Consider the following 26,904-nt stretch of genomic DNA (forward strand, 5'->3'; position numbering starts at 1 on the left):
GAGGTGAAACTAAATAAGATTTTGTTTACATTTTTAACTAAGTACAGTTAAATGTAAATAAACATTAGATATTACGTTATATTGCTAACATATTACTTACATTATATGACTTATTAATTCGAGGATTTCTATGACGCAGGTATAATGTAAAGTAACGTGTTACATGAGGTCTCATGTTCGATTATTATTTCTGTCACATCAAGGAACAAATTTATACGAATTGGGTCCATACTGGATTGTATAGTTAGTTTACCCGTAATATTCTTTCTTCCCTTAATTGATTATACTAAATGTATAGTATCCTCGCTTGAGGATTAGTTAATCTATGTGTATAAGCAGTATGTTTAAGTTGAAATATTTTACATCTTTCTTACAGGTTTTCTAAATTCTTCTGAAGTGTTCTTAGATGTTATCTTGTTTCTTAATCTTCTAGTTTATCTCGTTTTTCATAACAAATGATACCCTAAAGGAATGAGCTTTGAACAGGAACAGCTTAAAATAAAGGATCATGATTCAGCAATCACTGTTTTAGGCTGATCCGCGGAACTGTCATTTGTGACCACTTCCCTACCGATATTAAAAATATCTATTATGTATACATATAATATATATGTATACATAATAGATATTTTTAATATATTATAGTATAGGTTTATATATATCGGTATAGAATATAGTCAAGCAAGCACGTCCTAATTACTTACCTTATTATAATTGGCGCGTAGGTGCGCGCATTAATTATTCATTACCTGTTCACCCCCCATTTGACCCGACTTGAGAAACGCTAGTTAAACTCACGAGGGCTCCACTATTTTTGTATTGGAAGCTTATTTTAATTGCATATTATTCTACCAGCTGACCCGCACAACTTCTGCTTCATACTTACATGACATTTATCATTATATTTCACCCAATTTACATGAAAGTGTATTTTTCTGTCTATTCATTCTTATTGTCACTTTTGAAATATATGTGTTTTTACCAAGAGCGATTATGTCTTCACTATAAAATTATTATACAGTCCTCAAGAATCCAGTCGTTAAAACTTTTAGTAAGTCACGATTGCAGTATCTAATTAAGATACTATACTCGTAACTTCTAAAAAATATTATAAAGTAAAATAAATTAAAAATAATACTTTGTACAAATTATACAAAACTATTTGCTCCAGACTGCGTTTAAAAAGTCGATGTTGTTCTTGAGGTGGCGTGGGGTTGCTGGGGTGGTCAAGTGTCCCCACCCCCATCCCTGTGCGTAACCAGATGCCGCGGAAAATGTTAATGTTAAATTATGGGGAAAAATAAAGAAGACTTAACACAGACTCGCTAAGACGAAAAGTACTTTTCAACTGTTGGAAGGCGTAGTTTAATTTCTTTAATATTTTTGTTTAATGTCGTCGTTAATTTTAATGATGTTGTAGTGAACTCCTTAATGGATTTTTAAATTTTAATAATCATATATTTTTGACATACTCTTTTTGTAATAGTATTATATATCGCTTATATTATATATGTTATAGTATTATATATCGCTGTCGATTTGTCGCATTTTTAATTATCTCTAAGTTTTTCCCTATTTTTCTCATAAAACCATTAATACCTCTCTCTTATCAGATCAGATGTCATATATAAGCGTACAGTATAGTTTTGACTTCTGCTAAGTACCGAATACATTACAGTCGTCCTTCTTTGATGAATTATATGTTTAAACAAAACTACAGTCTGTTTAATTTAATAGCGCAATTATTGCATAATAAAGACATAAGACTGTGTGCTGTCTTTAGAAAATTTATTGAAATATATAAAAAACCATACATATACTTTTTGATTAAAGAAATGTTATAACAAAATCACTTTAAAATAGATGCTTAGAAGCCTTTTTTATAATCCTCTTTCTTTAAATACATTACTAGAAGAGATGGACTGTGCTATGATCAATTAATTCATTAATAAATAATTAATTGTTAATAGAATTCAAATAAACTTATTACAATTAATAAATTACAGCATCCTTATTTATCTTTATTACCTGCAAGTCATTAACAAACATTCTGATGCTCAAACACGTAGCTCCAAAGGTTGGAGACAGAAATACAAGTATCTATTTAAAGGGGACCAAGAAAGCGTCTCAGGTGGAAGACAAAAGGTGTGTCATGTCATGTAGGTGCGTGAAAGGGCAGACAATGTCATGTATCAAGTTCACAGCCTGTGCAGGTTAACCGAGCGTCCTTTATGTACACTGCGCCGCAGAGATTTGTGTATTATCGTGTAATATATTTTACATACATCACACTTTTTAATATATGTATATTTCTTAATTCTTTAAAATAAACAACGTCTATTTTCAATTATTTTCTAATAAGTCCCCCCGTAACAAATCTTTAAATTTTTAAATAATAATTTTAAAACATCTAATAATAATGTTCATAGATATTCTTCATAATATATTTATATTAAACCCATGTCATAATTTAACATTATTTTAGGATATAATCTTAAATCACATCTGTTTTAAATTGCTGCAGGTCCGATACATATACATATAGATACTACAATTATATTGTTATACCACCTACAAATTAATTTACCCACAGAGTTACTCATAAAGCTTTATTCCATTCTATTCTAAAAAAACCTCCATAGATCCGCAAATTTTTTTCTCCACTAATTGCTATTATTACTTACGAAAGGTACGAAAATCAATAGAAAATAAAGTAAAAAGGAACAAAATTTCCACCTGGATGGCAGATTAAAGTCGTCAGCGTGCAATCTAGTGATCAAGTTTTAACGAAATTTGGTAGCATCGGTCTCCGGATAAACAAATAAGTCCTCGGATACAGACTGGGTGCTGTCGCAAAATGTTATTTGAAAATTTAGTGACGGTAGTTGAACAAACTACTGACATTGACATCGCTGTACACCAGTCACCTCGTGACCACGGCTAGTGCAACTCAGTCGAAACTATTTGTGCTAAGAGTTTAAATCTCAACTAAATTATAAAAAAGTGTAGAAATCGTAAAGGTTTAAAAGCTTTTTTAAACTTACTGGTATGTAATAAATTTGTAACAGATTTTGGGTAAATTGCATATATGATGTTATTGAAAATGTGGCACTTGTAAAATCTGCTTATATCAAGCATACAAATCTAAAAATTAATTAATTAATCTTTAGGTATTAAATTATCAAATGTTTATATAATTATTAACTAGTCTATACGACAATTTGTATGTAAATCTAAATCGTCAGGTATCATTTGTCATTGTAGTTTCCATAAACTCCTTAATAGAGTAGAAACATATGGAAACTAACCATTTATGAAGTTTTCTTCTAAATAATATTCTAGAGAGAGCTCTTATGTAATAAGAAAACTTATTAAATATTTTTATCGCCAAGCAAAATGGACTTTTTTGTGTGTAGATAGTTTTATTGTAGGTACTTTTATTTTACTTGTATGACTGACTTTTACGCATACTGATTTTTTGATCGTTGTCTGCTTTAATGGAAATATTCAGCTTATAAACTGAAGTATAGGTTACAAGTTAAAGATCCACCTGACGGTACGTGGTTACCGTCAGTATATATATTTCTCATTAACTGTACATGAAAATGAATCTTTGCCACTAAGATTTAGAAATCACACAAAGCGTCAACTGTACAATACGTATGTAACATAATATTATGATCCAAGTGTGGGAATTAACTAGAGCATTGCCTTCTTCGGTTTTTACTAACAAAGACATTTTGTTTTTGAAGCATTGAGATGTTTAATACATTTTGTCTATTTATATGCCGTTATAACAATGTAACAACAAACAATTACTTAGGAAATAATTAATAAATCTTACTAATATTATAAACGTGGAAGTTTGTGTAGATGGATGTATGTTTGTTACTCTCTCGTGCACTACTGAATTGATTTTAATGAAACTTTACAATAATATAATTTATACATCAGAATAATGCATAGCCTTTAAATTCTCGCAGGTGGGACCGTAACCACAGCTAGTTTGTAATAGAACAATAATAAGTGTAATGTACTTAAATAAAATTAATTTCATTTCATGATAAATATTGAGAAGTACAACTATACCACGTAGCATCAATTGAAATACATATATACATATCTTCTCTATATATATATCTCTATATATATGTAAGAGATTAAATCATCTCGGCTATATTTTTCCTTCCACAAAAGTCTAGGCTGAAAACTTGGTGGGCCCCATCTTACCCCTTTTAGGGGGCACTCGAGACCCTTATCTGTTGGAAGTTTGTACAGTATAGTGCATCGTAGGGGGCCCCTTCAGTGTCGTATCTTGAGTTGTCATGTTGCAGTGCAAGTGAATGATGAATATTTACAACTATCAACCCATCCAGACTTCACACGGGTTATACGCATCGCAATTTTTAAAAATAAATTACAGATAATTGTTACGTATTGATGATAGATATAATATTTTTATATAGCTAAAATTATTTTTTAATTTAGTAAACTGTTTTGAATTTAGTCCTTACTAGCGCGACTTCTTGACATTTTTCCTATCGGCTATCCAACTCTAAAAGAAATTTTTTTAATCAGTTCAGTAGATTCAGAACCTCCTACAACCTCACAAACCCGCAAACTTTACCACTCGAGTACTCACTTAGTATAAGAAAATTATTCATGTCAGCTTATAAGCAGAAATTGGTAATTGGCAGCAAATATATTTATTATTTATTATATATATATATTAAAATTTTTATATATAAAGGTATTCTTTTTTGGTTGTGTATATATCTTTTTTTTGTAAATATAATTATAATAATTTTAACAAATTTATAAGATACCGTATATTCAGTGCTCACCAGTTTATATTAAATGATAAATTGCTCAATATGAAAATTGCCATAACTTACAAGTAAAAATACTGTAAAGTATCCTTCTGTTCCTTTTGAAACGAAATAATTTGAGTAACTATTAATATAAAATATATTTTATAATTTATACAGTTATTACAATTACAGTATGCTTCTCTTCCCATTTTAAGTTAAACTTATAGAACATGGGCATTTTGCAAATTGTCCAAAATCATTCCGCTGTCATTTTCACCGCGACATCTGCCTATTTATGCGCGTATGAAAGTTGAGGGCATTTTTTTTATTTGCGTCTTCCCCCTGGTGTCTGGTCTTCATTTTCACCGGAACTTCAAACAGCTATAGTGATTAATGTGCAGGCAGACGACGGAATATTCTCGGACTTGTAAAAGTTTCGTTACATTTATATTTTACAATTTGGTAAACTCTATTACTGTTTCGTAATTAACAATCGATAAGTATGTACCAAATACAATATATCGTTAATTAATATCTATACTGAAGAAAATATGTGAGGAAAGTAATATCCGGATATCCTAGACCGATTTAAGATTTTCTTTTTGCTTTAATTTTTTTTAATTTTTCGGAAAATTATAATACCAATAATTCTAAATTATATTAATTAAAAAGGGGTAGGTACTAAAATCTTAAAAAAACAAGCTTCTATTTAGTAAAAAAAATCTATATAAGTAATAAGTATTGAGTAGTATGTAATGAGGTGCATTATTCTAAACACAAAAATTCAAATAAATTTACAAAAAATACAAACTCATTAGAATCCAGAAGAAGCCGGGACAAGCCAGAAGACAGGGAAAACAAGAAGACAAATATACACATACATCAGTAAATGTGTAAAAAAATCTTTTGCTAAGTTTAGTAGTATGGATTACACAGAGCTACGGACAGATGTGGACAGCTATTTTGCTGTATACTATTAATAGGTCTAATCGATAGTGTTCGATACGACCTAGGTCTTAATTAATTGCTCATTTGCATACAAATTACTTCCTATTAGTATAAATTTCAGGTATAAGGTATATTTCGTCTACTTTTTTTGAGCTAAATGTTAGACAATATTTGTTCTAGTCTATCTTTACGTCAAATTTCATTATGATTGGTTCAGCAGTTTCGACTCAAAACGGTAAAAAATAGACAGACGGTTGGACTTTCGTATTTATAACACTAGCTGACCCGCGCAACCTCGTCTGCATCATACTTACTTGACAAATTTATATAATATCTATTAATGTATGAGTTATTCTAATGTATAAGTAAATTAAGTAATTAAGTTTTGATTAAACGTTACAGTATAAGTACTGTAACGTTTAATCAAAATATTTTTAATCAAAATCTATTTTTAGACAACATGGTCCATTTAGCTGGCAACAGCTTAATAACACGATGTTAGTAATAAAATATAAAATAAAAATGTAACCTGTGATGAATTACCCCACCCAGTGTCTTAGAATGTGACAATTTTACAATTACCTACAGTTTTTACTTGAAAGAGTAACAAACATCCAATATTAGCGTAAATAGATAAAAAACCAACGATGTAATAATTAAATAATACTAAAATTTCTGTATATTATCCAAATATTACAATTCTACTTATATATAGTTATACACAATTGTGCACAAATCTACAGTCTCCCATCGTCATCGATTCATTTTTTTTACTCTCATTAACTGCGAAAGTAAAATGTAGGACCACTACTGAACTCTGTAACCGCCTTCCCGCCTTGTAGTTAAGATTGACAGACGGAAGGGTAGGGGGGTTGGGCGATAAGGGGAGGGAATTGAAAGAGAGTGGAAAAATTATACGTGGCAACAGACGCATCTTAACTTCCGAGCTGCTTTCCGTGGTGATTTCGGACTTGGGGGATGCTCGATAAAAATATTAAAAAAAATATGCTGATTAAAAATAAATACAAAAAAATCTGAGAAATATTGTCAGCTTAGCTATATATATCTTTTATGATAACACGGATAAAGATTGACATTGATACCTTTACTACCACTCTCTTTTAAGTTACAATAATTAATATATGGTGTTTTATTATAAAGATTACTAACCTAGATATTCGTATATAGACAATACGAGAATAAGCATTATCGTTTGCAAAATGAATTAACAAACAGAACAAACGAATTTATACATATAAATTATGTATTATTTATATGTATAAATTCGTTTGTTCTGACTGGCTATCAATACAAAAGCAAACCTTAAGTATAGAAATTATACATATACATTTTATAAGATTTCCACTATGAAGATGCGTGCAAAGCAATGGACATCAGGTAGTGCTATATAGACATATGTTAAGTTCTGAAAAAAAATTTCCGCATGGTGTTAATTCCACCAAATGTACTGAAATATTTTGTAATGCGTGCATTGAGTAAAATAAACAAATCAATAATCTAATTCTATAATTTCTACCAATATCTAAATAAACTAAACAAAACCAAAAACAGCATTCAATAAAAAAAAGTGTACACGAAAAAAAATAAAAATGCATGTCAACTCCTTGCACTTTCCTAAGTATAAATTATGCCGGTCGGTGTATTCGTTAAGGGGCGGATCCATTCATTCTTTTTGTCCGCTTGCAGCAGTTAAGGAGGTCCGGAGAAGGGTAGAACCACCCCACTCCCCCTGAACTTGCGACTGGAGAATATTTTTTCTAGACTACTCGACGACGCTGGAAATCGACACACTTGGCGGTAGTTTGTTCCGCTCGCTACAGCAATGATAGCTCTAGTGACGCTCCACTTTTGAAGCGTTCCAAATATAATTTCTCTTTTCCTTTATTACTTTTTTCCTGCAAATAGAAATTTTACTTACCATACTGACATAAAAAATGCTTTATATACATTAATATAGATCTTTTACATGCACGATGATTTGTAAATTTAGTTTTCGCAAAAGAAAAAACTGATCAAATTTAAAGGAACTAATATTAGTCTATTTAGAAATTATATTAGAGCAAACATTATTTTTAAAATTATTATTATGACAGAAATAATTACCTAATTCATAAATTAAAAACCAACCACTGATAAATAATAACATTAAAAAAATATTAGTTGTATTTCTAGCTGTTCTTCTAAACTGAAAATAGTTAGCTGAAATGAATGCTAGGGATAGTAAGCAAAAGTATGACGTCCATAAGTGACCGAAAGTGTCCTATTTGATTAAATGATTTTGACTTTGAAATAAAGATAATTTTGATAATAAAATTAAATTCTCAAAAATAATGTCACAATTAGACTTCTTCTTCAGAAGAAGAAGACCATTATTTTAATCTAAGACTTGTTAATTATGTAAAATAGAAAACTATATTACAGTGAGCTTTATTAATCCCATTTATATATAGTTTTTTTTATACATATATATTAATCTTTTATATATCTTTTTATACATATATCATTTATCTTTCAATATTCTTCCACTGTAGTAAAGCACTAGTGGACCGCCTTGCTATACCTGTGTGCTCATAATTACATATTTTTCAAATTGGTATAATGCTTTCGGAGTTTACATTTTTCATAACATAATCCTCTCTCTACTATCTACTATATCTATACTAGTATATATAAAAATGAAATTAAAAAAAAACTTTTAATCATTAGCAGGTATCGTACCATCACTAGTGCAGCAAGGAGCTTGTAAGACGTTAATGAACTGAATTCGTCCGCTCTTTGAGTCCACCTCACACCTTGCCTCACTCTACCGCTCACCACTCCACCGTCACTGTCTTAAGGCACTGGTGCTCGTCTTTATGTAATTAAGTTATTTATTTAATTGGGAGTTATAAAGTAATAAAAAAATATCTTTAGAATATTAAAATTAATTATAACTAACTATAAATTATAGTCTAATAATTTACACATATCAATACATCAACATTGAATTGTACTTCAGAATTGATTGTGTATCTATGTATAAATAAAATATTATCTATATATACATATATTTATTTATTGGATGAAAATGGAATGGTGCAACCCGCCTGCCCCAACGTATGTATGCTGGTGGAGCATCAGTGAAAGATGATATGATATAGGAAAGCATGAAATGAAATGTATTGATTTAATCAATAGTATTGTCAAAACATATGTGGACATGTTGCCATTGTGTTAGCATGCAAAATTTTAATAAACATAATAATAGAATCATCTATACATATAGGACCGTTTTTTACTACATGCATATGCATATAAATACGGTACATATGCCAAAATATCATTTTTTATAATTTTTGTCTGTCTGTCTGTTTCTTCCGGCTAATCTATGAAATGGCTGGACCGATATTGACGGGACTTTTATTGGCAGTTAGCTGATGTAATAAGGAGTAACTTAGGCTAAGTTTATTCTAGAAAAAAATATTTTATTTTAGAATATTAAAGTTAATTTCCACGCGGACGAAATCGCGGGTACAGCTAGTTGATAAATATAACTGACACATAAGTATTCAGTCAGGTCAATTAGCCCATAGCGGCGAATTCATCAGGAATAAAACACCATGTTTTAGAAGAGCGAGTTAGTAAAAATAAATAGATATGAGTGGAGGTTCGACTATAATTAATTTCATGTTGGTTAGTGAACACGTGACGGTGACTTTATTATAAATATTACAACATTAGTTAATATTTAAAATTTCAGAATCGTCGGAATTAATGTATCCACAGAAGACGATATATGTAATAAGTTAAAATACACGGCAGAATTGAAAAACTTATCTTTTTTAAAGTTGTTTGATGAATCCATTAATTTATCACCACTAAATCAACGTGTAATGAGTTTACTTCCGAATTTCCAGTACTAAATGTTCTTATCTTGTTTTGTACTTAAAAGCAAGTGAGATCGTTTGATTGATAATGTTGGTTTGCACGAAGAACCACAATTAGAAGTGCGTTCCCTACTTTATAATAGTTAAACAACACCCTATGGGTTTAAGTCTGTAACTATTACAGATGGTTGTTCAGACTACGTCACCTGGGTTTTTTTATACTTCAATGGTGGTAAACAAGCATACGTCCCATTTGATGGTAAATGGTTACCGTAGCCTATGGACCCTTAGACAATAACAACAAGAACCCTGGTTCCATGATAATACGTCATAAAACATGACTTTATAGTACAGTATATAAATTATGTACATATTGTAACACATGTATTAAACATGTGTTTGAAGAATTTCTTCAAAATATACATCTTGTAAGAATGTAAAGTGAAACATTTTTTCTTGTTATTATATCACGACAATCGTTTCTATTAAAATGTTAGTAACAAACTATTTGTATATATAGAACACAAGTTATATTCATGTATGTAATTTGTATACCCGTAAGTCGGTACATGGCTCTTTAAATGTATGTATTTTATTACTGTATTTTCAGCATACCTACATTAATATAAAATGTATGTGTGCTGAAAATATAGTAATGACAACATAAAAACGATATGTACAATTATGTGGATAATTGTATATATCTTTTTTATGTTGTCATACCATATCATAACAAACACACGAACCAAAATAAATGTTTTAATTTATAAATAAGTGTGGCTTATTTATAAATTAAAACATTTATTTTGGTTCGTGTGTTTGTTACCATTTCACTACTACACCGACGGCAATGAAATTTGCTATGAAGACAGTATCACGAGGATGTAAATAGACTCTTATCTCAAATTATAATAACCTGTAACGGGGTGAAATTAGGGAAAGTTTGTACAGAAGAAGCCAACAGCTAGTAAGTAAATTATAAAAAAAAATTATGCAAAAGATCGTCATCATTGTTACATAACTTTTATAGATTTTTGAGAATTTCTATTCAAATACTTTTATGCGGTACAAAACACAATTTGTTTTATTGTTCAAACTGTAAAGGACACTTACATCTTACATCCTATTAATAATTACGACTTCTTGAAACTTAGACGGTCCCTAAGCTTATCTGTATAGTACTTTAAGTTGTCCGCCAACTTACCTTGCACTTAACGTTGCCAGCAAGTTAAGTTGTAGCTTCACTAACTTGTCGATATTAAGATCGTTGTCTTGAACTTAGTTTAAGTTGGGTTGTTTAGGCCATTCGTGTCAAGGGGTCGCCTGCGTTTATTTGCCTTTGGTGATATTCAGATTGTATGGGAGGTAGGCAGCTGTTTGTATTTGAAGTATTAAAAAAAAATTAATAGGTTCAAATTCCATTTTTAAAGTATTAAAGGATATATATACTGGCTATATATAATATTACTATTTTATTTAATCATCTGTATGATGATATGATATGAACTGGCTGGTAAAGAATATTCTAAATTTCTTTTTAGAATATTTGAATGCACTATTTATGTGTCTAAATAATCGTAGAATAAATCATCTGAGTATTTAAACTGTACTGTCCGATAAGGCAGAACATTCAAAATGTTTTTAAAATATTAGAATAAGAGATTTGTATTCTAGGCGTCTCTTATACAATAACAGTGACGAAAAAAAAATGGTGCCCAATGTGCAACACAAAAAAAATAATTATAAAAATAAAGCTCGTTCTTTTCGAAGTCGGTCCAAAATTGTTGGTCACTTTCCATAATTAATACAATTATAAACATCTCAACAATGGCGCCATCGTCTCGTCTGGCATCTTTAAAACGTTTGTCACACTCAAAACAGTCTCGCCCAATCCAGCTTCTAAGAAATCCGCCTGACTCCTGAGTCACCACTTAATCCTTGCTCCAATTATGATGTTGCGTCAAACCAAGACGCCATAGGATGTGACAAAGGTTAAATCCATATCGCACATCCTCGCGCGTTTCCTGCTTAAACGAACCCGCTAATTGTTTGTGCTCGTGCGCTTTTTGGGTCGTTTGTTACATCTCGAGCACGCCGAACACAGTGTAGCAAATGATACAAATTCTCGATAACGCAATAATACAAATTCTCACTCTCACTCTCAGATTTAGTTTCAATTAATTTTATTTAATCACTCTCACTCTCAAATTTAGATATAATTTATTTTATTTAATAAATACATATTTTACCTGTTTATCACAAATAGTACATATTTATTATAAAAATGAAAATGATGAACTTTTCTCTATAAGAGCTTTTTTTATATTTATTAATATTATTATTTTTGTAATGTGCAGTTACTATTTATTAATTTAGATGTGATAACTAGAAGTGACTAAGCTGAATTATCCAAGCTCAAGTTTGTAAATAATGCGGTTTATATATACCTAGATCAAAATTTAATCACAAGTAACGGTTTCTTGTTAAACCATAATATATAATTTTATAGATACGCAAATTGAGTAAAATATTTTCCATATTACCATTGTCGATGTATTTTCTTTTTATCAAAGAGATTTTTAGGTCTAGATTTAGATCAGTAATTAATTTAAACTAAATTAATAAATTTGGTATTCTTAATATATATACATATATATATTTTAACATGCAATTTGAACGTTAATATACTGATATTTCGTAAACTGTGGCAGCAGTAGCAAGTGTTGTAGTTGATATGTGTACAAACATTAGGCGCGAAACTAAACCGCTCCGCGTGAATTGAGCGCGCTTATTAATTTGTAAAAAGGAAATATCCTTAATGAGTGATTAAGCAAGACTGTTGTGGACATGTTCAGAAGTACGCCATTCATATACTCTGTGGTGACACATTATTGTGATGTCTGTGTCTAATCCATTTCAAATTCTTCAAGAAATAAGAATAGATATAACATATATACGAAAAACTAACAAAAAAAAACATAAATAAATTGGTAGTGTGGAATATCCATTCGAGTATTTTATAATAAAAAAGTTAACTCAGAAAAACTGGTATAAAACAAAGATGTTTGAAATTGATTACAAAGAGAATCATCTGATTAGCGGAAGTAACAAAAAACGTATTGTATGTCTTTATTATTGAGTCTCTACAGAAACTACTAACTCAACGGTAAAAATAGTGATACTTTTTAATATCTCATCTATATTAATAAATAAATAGTTTTAACTATGACATTAAAACCCACATTGCCTAATAATATCCCCTAAATAAATAGTAAAAATATAGTAACTCACAATTTTTTTTAAATATCGGTTATAATTCGATGCGAGGTCAATTAGAAGAGTTAATTACATTTTTCGTAATTTACCGACGGCAAACAAGCATAGGTTAATAGAGTATAATGCGTCCTTCCAGTATTAGACACTACTAATTATAGCAACAATTAACACTCAGACAGTTTCCGACCTCACTATATATAACGCCACCTACTTTATTTGCGCACATGTTTTCAGTTTTCAGCAAGAAGCGTTCAATTAAACGTGTCACATCTAATTGTGATGATTAAGTTTATAAAAACGATTTATTTCTCTATCTTTTATTTGTCTGACAAATAAAAAAAATATTTTTGATAACCTCGGTGGTCTAGTGGATAGCAGACTTACTACCGATGGTAGCGAGTTCGATTCGTACGGTACAAACATTTGTATTCTTGAGTACGATTGTTTATATCGATCTGGATGTTTTCTTATATATGGATTTACAAAAAGAATGTAAGTGTCGGTTGTGACAAACGAAAATAAATACATTATAGGAGTCGAGACTATATAAATATATTTCGGATTTATTTATCTTGTTTTCGCCAGTTATTGTAAAGTCAGAAAGTTCTGATATGTTAATAGACAAATCACTTTTTGGTTTATAATGTTGTAACATGGGCGTGTATAATTTTTTGCAATTACAAAGTAATTGAGATTCCTATCATGATTATAATATAGCCGGATGTATTTCCCATATTAAAATTATAAATATAAAAGAAATGTTTTTTATGTTTTTTTGTAATGAATTCAAAGAATACTGTATCATACTTTAAATTGAGTTACATACAGAAAACTACAGTTACTATAAATAGGCGATACAACATTTATATAAAATGTAAATTAAAGTGTTGCCATAAACTAAGTGACTATAAAAATTAAACACAGCAACACTTAAATCTACAAGTACAAGTATTCCCACTACTATAAGCGATACAAAACTTCACCTGAGACATTAAATACCCCAAAGCCGTGGGCCCTGGAAAACCCGAGCTACATCGTTATTACCAGATATTACACTTACCAACAACCCCCATTAAAACTGCAAGGAAACTTATCCCGTTACATATGCATGCAGTTTCGAGCTGAGTTTGTACTGAAGTCATTCATAACCCCAAAGTCTGACTCGTGTGACACACGGCAGCATAGAACGCCGAACATATTATTACAGTAGTTAATTTAAATATCATTACATAGTATAAAACAAAGCTTAAATTTTTGATTTTTTTTAATAGATAGAGTTATTCAAGAGGAAGGTTTATATGTATAATATAAAACATGTACAGCCGAGCAAAGCCGGTACGAGCAGCTTGTCAATTATAACACAAATAGGTTGGTTATCTATTCAAAACATAAGTCACAAAACATAGAGTCCTTTAAATTTATATAAACTTGTATTAGAACCAGACCTCTTACTCTTTACTCAAAATATTATTGTCGGTCTTCGAATATCACACCATAAAATTAAGAAACTTTCTATTTTAATATTACAATAACTTCTTTATATCATTGACCGAGAGAGACTTTATACAAAGTAGTCTGCGTAAACATCTTTACAGCTTATTGTAGAATCCTTTTTTATGATAACTTCTATGGGTATTTATTTTAAATCGGTTCCATTGTAATTCCATTACTAGTTTTATTCCGCGACACTGTCCAAGTAAATACATTGATAATGTAACATTCTATAGGTAAAATAATGATTACGAAATTAGTAGTCTTCTTTTTTATCCATTGAAAGCAAACAAACACAAAAACAAAAATCAAATGAGAAACTTATTTATTCATCTACTCTAATATTTCCCACTTATAATATTAGTACAAACAAATAAATAAGTATATGTGTACATAATTTTTTCTCTTTAAGTATTAGTTTCCTACAATTATGTAGACAGATGAACCAAATGCTCGGCATGTCGATATTTCCAACAATATATAACACAGTACGTACCTATTCTGGAATAGTAGACAGACTTCGACATACTTTGGACGGTGGCCAGCAGTCTTTTTGGCTTCAAGATGTCGTTCCCAACTTGGGTAATACGGGAACGAATATCTGTTTAGCGGACTGTAACGTAATTGAACCTCACAATTGTTGTAAGTTTAGTTTTGAGAATGCAGGCGTACATACCTACGTGGTTTTTTTAATAAACAAGGTTAGAATGGTGTGCCGTAAACAGTATACGCTGGTAAAGACAGTAGGATGGACATAAAGTGTGGTCAGTAAGTCCATCGCATGGCAGCGAATACCTCAGGAATTATACAGAATAGTTTTCAAGAAAACAGCGTGCGAACTAATGATGAACAGATGATGATGATGATGAATTAATTGTTTTTAAGTTAGTTATGTTTTCGTACCTTGTATATTTGTAATTCTCTCATAATTCACCTATATCTTATAATTCACCTAAAAGTTTTTGCAATTTGACGTTCATAAGCGGCTAATATTTCCTACATAATTAAATAAAATCAATTGAAATTATTTCATTTAGAACATAAAAAAAAACTTATTTTTATTAACATTGAGCAATTGTTTTAATTTGTTAATTATATAATTGGCAATTGATTGATTCACTTATTTGTTTATAAAACCACTCATCTCGGTTACATCCGAAAATATGAAGATCAATACGAAACAACGCGTACGCACTTGAACGATCAATTTAACTATTAGGGCCGTGGTTCCGCAGGCAAGGAACGGAACCTTGCTCAATTGGTCGTTTAACGAGGAAACAATCTTGTACGCGTTACAGTTACCGACGGAACTCTAGTCAATCTCGACTGATTTAATGCCTAGAGCACAGAGATGGGATATATGCATCAGTATGCATCGGAATAATTTTTTTTTAATAAAAAAAAGTTGAACTGAAAATATACTTACAATTAAATATTAGTTTCTCCTCTAATCAGAGAAAAAATAGATATACTTACAGTTAAAAGAAATAGAAATACTCTTTATTCAAATAAATAAATACACAAACAAGACATGCAATAATCAATACAAAAACCGCTACGCACTCTTTCTTAGTGCAATTATGTAGATAATTGTAAGAAATTGTAAGCGCTATCAATTTTGAGTTTTTTCTATAAAAAACATCATTATCTTTTACAAACTCTTCAATTTTATAACATGCATTGTTACAGAGAAAGTGTTTTATACGACATATGAATCTTTTTTTCAGTTAAATGAAATAAATTTATAATTTTTTCTTCACTATCTCTAGTGTGTACTTGGCTTGTTTTTGTTTGAAGGGAAGAGACAATTTGTAAACAGTTAGATATGGAAGTCTAGTGATGTTGTACAATATATCACATAAGATAAACACTAATGGACTCTATTCCATTGCAGTAAGGGTTACATGTGATAAAACGTTGTTACTTTGATTGCCGACTGTACGTAATGGGTTAGGGATGTTTTGACTGTTCGCTAGGATGTCTCTATTGAAACAATTGAAGAGACATCTTGATTATTACTTAAAACGTTTATAGATTTGGAAATATAATCTATTTATAATCCATGTTTGTATATAAAAAAGGTTTAAGTATTTATAATACTGTTTTGTTCTTTACGCTTTACCAAAAGGTTGGTTTAGGAAACTCTCAGAAAAGTCATAAACTGCCTGCTTATACCTGTCTCTCGGGTTAATTTAGATTGTTAATGGTATTTAACATCACTGGAGAATTATACTAAAACTTTATGTCCCTGGAGCAAACAAACTCAAATATATTGTCGTCTTGAATTTTGAAATTTATGTGTATTTTGTATGATCTGGAAAGTTTCAAAATTACCATTTACTAATTGCTTGTAAAGACAAGATTCAAGACGACTGACGACTATGTATTTGAGTCAGAAATATTCCCATAGTGAACAAAGGAAGTGATAACGCCCAAATTTGAACTCACATCCTATGCATTCTAAAATCGGGACAGTAAACCGTTAAGCTACGACGTCTTTCAACTCCCAACAGTCAATATTATGGGCTTATTGACATAAATATCACAGAGTAATACACTAAATTCTATGGAGGTCATAACACTTAAAAAACAACTCGTTTCTCGTTATCTGCAGGAAACGGTTATTAAAAAAAATGTTATTCCTAAGTCGAGCCGTAAAATTAATTTCAATTCCCTTATGACTTTAGAATATAAGGACGGAAATGTGAATAATAATGCTGATAATGGCCAGTGTTTTCCTTCACAGCACAATGGCTCGTGTTTCTGTTATTGATAAGAAACGACCAGATGTGGTGTTGACTTGTTGCCTAGTTGTGGTCCAAGGCACGGACTTATTAAAGCGGCGAATTTTAACAACTGTTGTCAGTTAATGAACTTCTTCACTTATTATGTATACAGCTATTTATATAAATAAAATTGGAGAGACTGTTTGTAATTTTGAAATAACCGTTTTTTACTACATGCGTATGTATATAAATACGGTACATACACCAAAATAATATTTTTCACAAATTTTGTCTGTCTGTCTGTTTGTTCCGGCTAATCTCTGAAATGGCTGGACAGATTTTGACGGGACTTTTTTTGCCAGGTAGCTGATGTAATAAGAAGTAACTTTTATTTTAGAAACATACGTCAAATTCATGCAGACGAAGTCGCGGGAACAGCTAGTTATCAATATAAAAGAAAATGATGTTAAAATGTGGGCACATTTTAACCTAATTTTCTTTCTTAATCATTATTTTGATATTTGTATTATTATGTAACGCTAATAATGCAATATCATGCATAATCAACTATATCAATCAGTGAATGAGTCACCGTAATGCAGCTTTTTATATTACAAATATATATGAATAAATAAAAAATAAAAGAAAAAATTTGCTAATACGTTACGATGGTCTAGCGGTTAAGCACATCGCTTTACTTCCGATACTCGCGAGCTCGATTACCGCACTAAGTCGTGATACTAGTGATTTTAAAAAATATTTGTTTTTGTCGGGTGATTTTCAAATATTTGTATCTAAGTTTACCTATTTATAACAGTTGTCTATTACCCATAACACAAGCTCTGCTTATCGTGGGATTAGATGGCGCTGTGTTAATTGTGCAGAGTTATTTATTATTATTATTATATTATGCAGTATGTATGTTTCAAGAGTCCATAGGCTACGGTAACCGTTTACCATCGAATGGGCCGTATGCCTATTTGCCGCCTACGTAGTATAAAAAAAGTGTAGTAAATTGAATAACATACGGACGTTAATACATAGAGTATGTTTGTAATTACTAGGAATCGTAATCGCTTATAACTTGGGCGGTAATATAAAATTGTAACCAGATATATTTTATCGTTTTTCTGTTCAGTACAGACGGACAAACGATAAGAACTAGTGTGAGGCCAAACATGACGTTTCGCAACTCTGACAACTGATATTCCGCTAATGAGCCAGTAACGATGGGTGGCTGCACATGCTGAAAGATTTATAACAAACAGACAAATAGATAATTTACATGTAGGATTTGATAAGAGGAAATAAAAAAATACTTACCAAAAATAACGTTCCGTTTATATAGATTTTTAATTGAATTTAGACAATTAATAACAATTCACAAAACGCCACGTCCCAAAGTAAGGAGATCTGGTGTTATGAGTAGGTATAATACTTAGAATATATAATAATATAGTAAATATACAAATACATATTAGTAACAAATAGATTAATAATAATAAATACATATAGTATTTTTATTATTATTATTATTTACTAATAATAATAATAATAAAAATACTTGAATAATTATAAATTAACAAATAGTGATAAATGATTCTAAGTTACTATCACCACAATTTTATAATAAGCAAGAAATAAAAAGGCTTTTTTATTTTATTTTATTTATTTATAATACTTAGAATATTTTTTACGTACCGAGACCGGTGGTCGAGCGGTTTAGCACGTCTTTACCTACTTCTACACACACGCTCGCGAGTTCGATTTCATGCACGGTATAAACGTTTTATGAGTATTTCTTTGGGCTTTTTCTATGTAATTAGAAAATATATATTCTAAGTATTTATGTTAGTTGTCTAATACCTACTTATCTTGGGATACTCAAGCTCTACTTATCTTGGGACTAGAAGGCATTGTGTAATTTGTTGAGAGGTATTATTAGGCATTGTCTAAATTCAGTTAAAACTTTACATTAAATTAAATAATGCTAGAATAAATATGTGTTTTTATTTTCTCTTCTATTAATTTTTCTGCCTTGTCCCTCTCTTTCTCTGACATATTACCCGTACTCGTTTTAGCATTCAGTCACAATATCATTTACTTCTCAATTCATCCAATCGCATCTAACGCAGACTCACTACAAATAAAAATAACCATCTCCTCTTCAAAGTCTAAAACCAATAAACCTTTACCGAGGTAGATTTTATAAAAACTCGTCAGCCTCATGTCACTTGGTTTTTCGTCTGTCACATACGTTAAAACTGACGTTATTTTCAAAAGTTATTTTACATAAGTACCTACTTACTGTTGGTTTATAAAGAATAGTAGTTTTACTCATATTAATAAATTTATGTGTAACTTAAAGTAAAAAAAATGCAATTCAATCCCTTTTAACATTAGGATAGATTTCAACAAAACTATGTAAATACTTACAACTCAAATGAAATCTAATAACTTAATCTAAATGTACTTTTATTTAAGAGCTCACTATAAAATTGTAGTTGTTTTTTAATACATAAATATATAGCATATGTATATAGCATAAATGCATGTACATAGAAATGTCAAGGGAACCAGAACAGATCATTCTAAACACAGGTTATGTCGATTAACATCTAGAAGATCAGTGAAGATCACTATACATACATTTTTCACTGGCTCCTATTTATTTTTATATAATTATATCATTTATTTTCATATTCATTTATTTATCTATGTACAAATACAGTATCTACTTTTATTATATTAATAAATTTCAATTTCAAATGAAATAAAAAAATATTTATTTTTATACGACCTTCCGACCTCGTGTCACTTTGAAATGCAGTAGTTATCCATCTAAGGGTGGATAGGCGGATAACTACTGTATTTCAAATTAACGTATCCTAGTAACTTTTAGATAACTTGGTACTTAAGAAGTTACAATTTACACAAGGTTCATCAAAATTGATTTATTTTTAATTATACCTTTGATAGGTATAATTAAAAATAAAATAGGTATGCATTAAGTTTCTAATTATTCATTATTACACATATTACACATTTCATTTCTGAAATTTCCAGGTACTACAGGGAAATGAATACCAAATATCATAAAGAAATGAATACCCTATATAGGTATAACAATGACCACAAAACATGACTATGTATGCTACACAAACCACACAAGTTTACATATTTAGTAAAATTGATAAATGTTATGTATATTAGAAAATACCCAACAAAATTCTCTAATACAAAAACGGACCGATCATTGCTAGTAGAAACGCTCTGGATGCTTTAGCAAGTAGACTTGATAAACACACTCGACCAAGTCGATGAACACTTGACTGACACACTCGTGCCATATGGACCTTATATGGCATTTTTATATACTTTGAATGGCCACACTCATCAGGCCTATCAAAGGTCAAGTCAAAGACACTGACATCATATTTATAATAACAACTAAAACTACCTCACGTAACATACATAAAAATTTATATAATTTAATGATCATCTGGATGACTAATCTCCTTCCGTGGGTTTATCCAGTAAAATTTTGCCACGAACAACCACATTGTGAAATCACCTTCCAGCAATGATATATCCGAACTAATATGATATTGAAACCTTCAAGAAAAGAGCTTATTCCTTCTTAAAAGGTCGGCAACGTACTTGCAATTCTGTCTGTATTTCGGGTGTTCCTGAGTAATTATAATCACTTAACATCAGATGAACCGTAAGCTCGCTTGTTTCCTATGTTATAAAAAATGATTGTTGGAAATTTAGACTTTGTATAAAGTTACCTGCTTGAGTATATAGTATAGTATAGTAGTAGTCGTAATAAACATATCGTCACATCAATAATGGAATGACGGATAATATCCTCGCCCTCCTAATAATAGAATTAAAATTAATATTTGAATCGAATGACCTGGTTTTAGCACGGACAGAAATTATCAAGGATTTCCATATGTCCATTTAATTTGTGTTGGTAGATACCAACTCAGGGCTGGTAGTTGAACAAAGAGTAATTAAAGGTGGTAGGTACCACACGACTGGCGTGGCGTGGTGAACTCTCGCATGTTACCATCGCAGATATGACTCGTGTACTATATTGGCCATATGTCAAGCGAGCGGTGTAGATAATGACAACTAATAAGTGCCTGTCTTCTACCACACCACTGTAGTGCTGCACTGATTTTGACAATATCGATAATTCGATACAATTCGATGTATACATCGAATTTTTATTTTCAAATATCTTTCAGACAAACGTCGGCAAAGGAGCCCATTAATAAATGAAATAAATAAATAACCCTGGACGATTAACACAGAACAATCTAGTCCCACTGTATGGAAAGCTTGTGCCATAGGTACTTGATAACTGTATAAATACTTAGATCTTTTTTGTAAATACATACATAATATACCTGGAAAATATTAAAACTACCCTCGGGTCACAAGTCCCGGGAACTGTTCGGAGTTTCCCTCTCTGCCACACGATGTACCCCGTAAATGTACGGTGAATCTATGAAATGCTAAGAAGTTCATCTAACGTACGACGTATCGAAATATTAATATAATAATTTGCATATTTTATACTTTATTTATTAATTCTTTATTACACCGTATTAACGTAAGATAACATTGTAACCAAAATGACGAATGAGGAAAATATACAACATTTCTGTTTAAAAAGTCATATAATTGACTTTAATTATTTAGTTAAATCATACTTTACTTTATATGAGGAATTTACTTACTTGAAAATAATTAAAATTAAATCATTTGGTTAGGTTTATGTATTTATATACATATTATTAACTGCCAACTCTTTTTTACAACGTGATCTTCCATTAAGGAAAATTTAAATAAACATTTTATAATTTAATTTGTTTGTATACTTTTATCGATATCGACATTAATGACTGAAATATTGATTTAACTATCCACATATATATTATCGATATAAAAAAATATAATAATACTAAACCCTAGGCGATCTTATCGCCGTTTTTATTCTCGTGATACCCACCGATAAGGGTGAAATGTCCTTTTTCATAGAAGCACGGTAATGGCCCAGAAAGCACGCCATCCGAGCTTCATAAGTTATGCATGCTGATTGCTTCGACTTTACCCTTTAGCCACTGGACATACTCTATTTTAAATGTCTTTCGATACTATCTGTTTGACGTCATCTAAGATAGGAAATCTATTGTACAAAGTTTCTCTAATAAAATAATGATTGCTATTCGGTACAGGCCGTTTATTTTTATATCTGTGTACATATCTATTATCTATTTATGTATATACATAGTACCTAGTTGTTGCCGCGACTTGATGTTCGTATACATTTATATAAGTAATTTATTTATGACAATCAAACGCCTACAATGAATAAAACAAATATATAATGCTCTATATATATTATTAGTGATTAGTGAAATAAAAACAGTTCTCTGTAACCTATACTTATTACTTTATTCTATGAAAATTGCCATTCCTCCAGTCACTTTTAAGTAAAACACACAACAGATTAAATGATAATAATGTAGTCGTAAGTAAAATATGATAGATATATATTAATAGACAAATTCTTAATATATACCGTGACGAATATTTAGATCATTTTATATAATACTATTTATACGAGTGCTATATTTCTGTATATATATTCTGTGTCTGTGTATATATTCTTTGCCTAAACTGTAGATCAAAAAACAAATATATAAAAAAATCTTTGGATATTTTTTTCATTAATCAAATCCAATATTTAATCATATTAGTGGTGTAAATAATACACTATTTTAGTAAATTTTTAATACTTTCTATGGTCTTCATTAATATGAACACGAAACATAGTTTTAGAGTTTGAAAAATATATTATCAGATACAATTTCAATGTATTAAAATTACCAATAACACGCGACGAAGGCTGCAATTTCTCCTTGCATGCAACATATTAGTCTAACCTGTTATCTGCAACCTTCAAAGTTGATATAGCCACGTATTTAAATAGAAAATAGTGGATATAAAAAAAATAATAACTAATCTAATATAATATAGACGAAAATGGGTCTGTCTATCAATTGATACTTTTTCACTAAATAGTTTTTATTTAAAGCGAAGATTGATATTATGAAAATGGACATACAGGCTGTCTTTATGTCAAAAAGCAGACCTTTTTCTTTGACTTTATTGGCTGATAAATATGAAAATTATCTGCTTTGAATTTCAAAAATATAATTTTGCTAATAAATATTTAAAGTATGTTATTTAAATTTCAAAAATATAATTTGCCTATATATACAGCTGCTTTGCGATATCTGTTACTAATGAGATCCAACACAGATAATTTTGGCATGGCAATGTGTTCGTTTAATTCGGTGAAGAAATTACATGCGAAATTTATCTTTTTGTCTGTCTGACAAACCTAGACATTTACTACCCTCTGAAAGTAGCATAGCGTATCGAAACGACCATATGGCATAACTGACCATAAGTCACCGGCAAATTAAGGTGGCACAAAGAATGGGTAAATAAACGTAATTGTGTGGGGTGGAAGCATTTCCCACGCATTCCTACACTGCCCCCGGGGTGGTACCATATGGGTACGATGCTATCGTTATCTTATTATTATACATTAATAGACAATTTAATGAGCTTTCCGACATTTGAAGTAAGGAACAATATGTCTATACAATAACACAAATGGGACTTTCTCGTGATCTGTTCAATGCAGACAATAATGAATACTAACTGAGCAATTTCTTCTGCATCACACTTACTTAGTATTTATCAATATATTTCGCCCAATTTACATAATATCTTTTTAAATTATAGCCTATGTGTTATTCTGAAGCTATATTACTGTAAAGTTTCAACAACATCTTTTCAGTAGTTTTTGCATGAATAATTAATATCCATCCATCTATACTCACAAATCTCGCGTTTATAATATTAGTAAGATGCAGTATAGTAAGATGCATTAGTTTAGTTCTCATTCCAATTACATAAAAGAATAATTACTTAAGGGGATATGAACAATTATTAGCTATAGGATATATCTTAATTAGTAAGATATCTTGATTCATATATAAGATTAAATATATCGAGTTCATGATCGATCGATTCGATCGATTCATTTTATGTAAAACTAATTCTCATTAAGTTTCTTTCAGCAGCTAGCTACACTATTAAATCATATTTATAATATAAGAAAGTCTTGTTGCAAAAGAACAATAGACTTTCAACAACCCTTCGAATCTTATCAATATTTCCGACATTCATTCATTTCAACAATGAATATTTTCCGGACATTCTTATAAGACATTTCCATTCTCGTGGGAACCACTAGCGGAAAGGAAAACTTCAGTAAAATTAGACGCAGGCAGGTCACGGGAAGTCAAACAAGGGCGAGTTGCGGGACAAGTGTTGTATGTTTAAGGGATGAAATCACAACACCTGTTGTCGATAAATATTTATATATATCGACATATATTTAAAATGTCGATTTGTAGAACGTAAATGAGTGAGATAAAATGAACGGAGGAAAGTTACCTAATATTGTACTCAAGTTATATAGAGATATGATGCTAATTATTTCTTATCTAACTAATATGTAATGCTTAAATAATTTAATTTAAACACATAATTTATATTAATTAGGCATATTCAGAACAGGAAATTCCTAACAAGTAAGCAGTTGGTATTAGCACTTTCTGTGTTAATTTGACATATATGATAGGTATTTTATTAATTGCAATTATAGTTATGCTAATTTAATATATGTACCTACATTTTATCGATTGTTATAAATTTATAATTTAATTTAAAAATATAAAAAATTTTGTTGTAAAACCCATTTTATATATTGTCTATTAATTAAACATCACGTTCTATTTTAATTACATATATTGTTACAAAATGAACATATAAATCGAATTATATAATATAAGATGTACCCGCAGTTTCACCCGCATAAAATTTATAGCCTATGTGTATAAGCTACATTACTGTAAAGTTAGTTTTTTCATGAAAGAGTAACAAACATACATTAATCCCTCCCATCCATACTCACAAACTGTTACGTTTATAATATTAGTAAGATTTTCACAACCCTTATACGTGCAGATAACTAGAATTAAATTTCATATGACAATATCGGTCCCAGACAAATACCGATAACAATAATTATAGTGTTGTATTAGGGAACATCACTATTGATGTTAGATGGGTGGAAATCAACAGGTCATGTCGACCATATGTCGTCACTATCGTCCGTGGAGCGCTGTATATCTTGTAATGTATGACATCCACGTCTGACAAATATCTGTTTGTCTATACGTCGATTACTGTAACAGATTTGGGTATGATTTTCACTAAAGTATTATTGTATTCTGAAAGGTTTTATAATTACAAAACTTATATGAGTACGAAACCACGATCTCTGTTAGTCTTATAATAAATACCTACCAGAGTTAAAAAAGCTTAAGTACTATCCCTAGTTAATATATTTCATAAAAATATCTAATAAAATTTAGTTGTTCCTAATTCAAAATAAGAAAAAAACCGTATGAAATGCTCAAACACCGGTATGTATAACAATTTGACAGTACATTGTTTATTCATGATCCGGTAATTACCGGAATTGTTTCCGGTACGATAGAATTACGATACACAAGTTGCACGAACGTGGGGTGAACGGTTCTAGTAGTACCCACGGAAATCACCCTTAATTATATTATTTTTAAAACTTACATTCATTTCTACATCAATATTTTCATAATTATGTAGTGGAATTTAATAAATTTACTATTTATTCGTCTTTCGCAGTAATTGACTATTTCATAAAAAGTGAATGCATTACGCTCTAAAGATTTCCGGGTGAAGTAGAAACAATGTCGCGAAAGACATTAATTATAGTAGTCATAAAATTGCTTTACATACGTTATATAAGAGTATATAAGAGTTTATATCAGTTCTCACCCATGACAGCAACTCTGTCTAGCTTAAAAACTGTATACTATATGTTTTTTTTTTGTTTGTACTGGATGAGCTCAAACAATACCTAATTTTATCGTATTAGTTTGTATTTTATTTTCAAGAAAATTAGAGAGCTCTACTATAAATTCGCCCGTGTGAAACCGGGGCGATCGCTAGTTAAGGAATAAAAATCTCAAAGTTGGTGTTTACCTATTTCATACCGGCATGCCTCTTGTAATAAAAAAGCAACATAAAGAACCGGATACACCGGAACAATTCCGAGACGGTTCAGCGACTCACACGTACAGTACGCCCAATTGTTAACTAATGTTCTGTAGGTATGGCCACACATACGGACATATAACTTGAGTAGCCATCATTTAAATACATGACGCAGTAACATTTTTACATACAGAAGTGTCTATAATACGCAAATCTTATTTATATTTTTTAGTTAATGAGCTGAATTTCACGCACTTTTGAATAATCTATATAGAGAAAATGCGTGAAAAATAAATAAAACAATATCAAAAAATATGCACACATGAAAAGATAAGTTCATGCTTTTTAAGTAGGTTAAATATCACTGTTTATTGTTCAACTTGTGTGGCGATTTGTACACATCTCGCAATCTCTGCATAGTGTTGCAATCGTACCAAAATGACCATATATTAGCATAATAGTTACAGTATGAACAGGTATATATTTATTATTAATTTGGACACTTTTATATTAATGAATATAGACAAATGCTTAAACAGCTATCATTGCAATGAAGTTAAGGCTTGTGTC

General features: G+C 30.3%; 1 protein-coding gene across 2 annotated transcripts in view; it reads left to right on the forward strand.

Moving 5' to 3' along the window:
* Positions 1 to 26,904, forward strand: part of LOC131851776 (homeobox protein prospero) — a 69,903-nt gene that overhangs the window by 12,189 nt on the left and 30,810 nt on the right. The window lies entirely within an intron of this gene.

This window comes from Achroia grisella, unplaced genomic scaffold, assembly GCF_030625045.1.
Source record: "Achroia grisella isolate CSIRO2021 unplaced genomic scaffold, CSIRO_AGI_Agris_v1 utg807, whole genome shotgun sequence".
Taxonomy (NCBI): Eukaryota; Metazoa; Arthropoda; class Insecta; order Lepidoptera; family Pyralidae; genus Achroia; species Achroia grisella.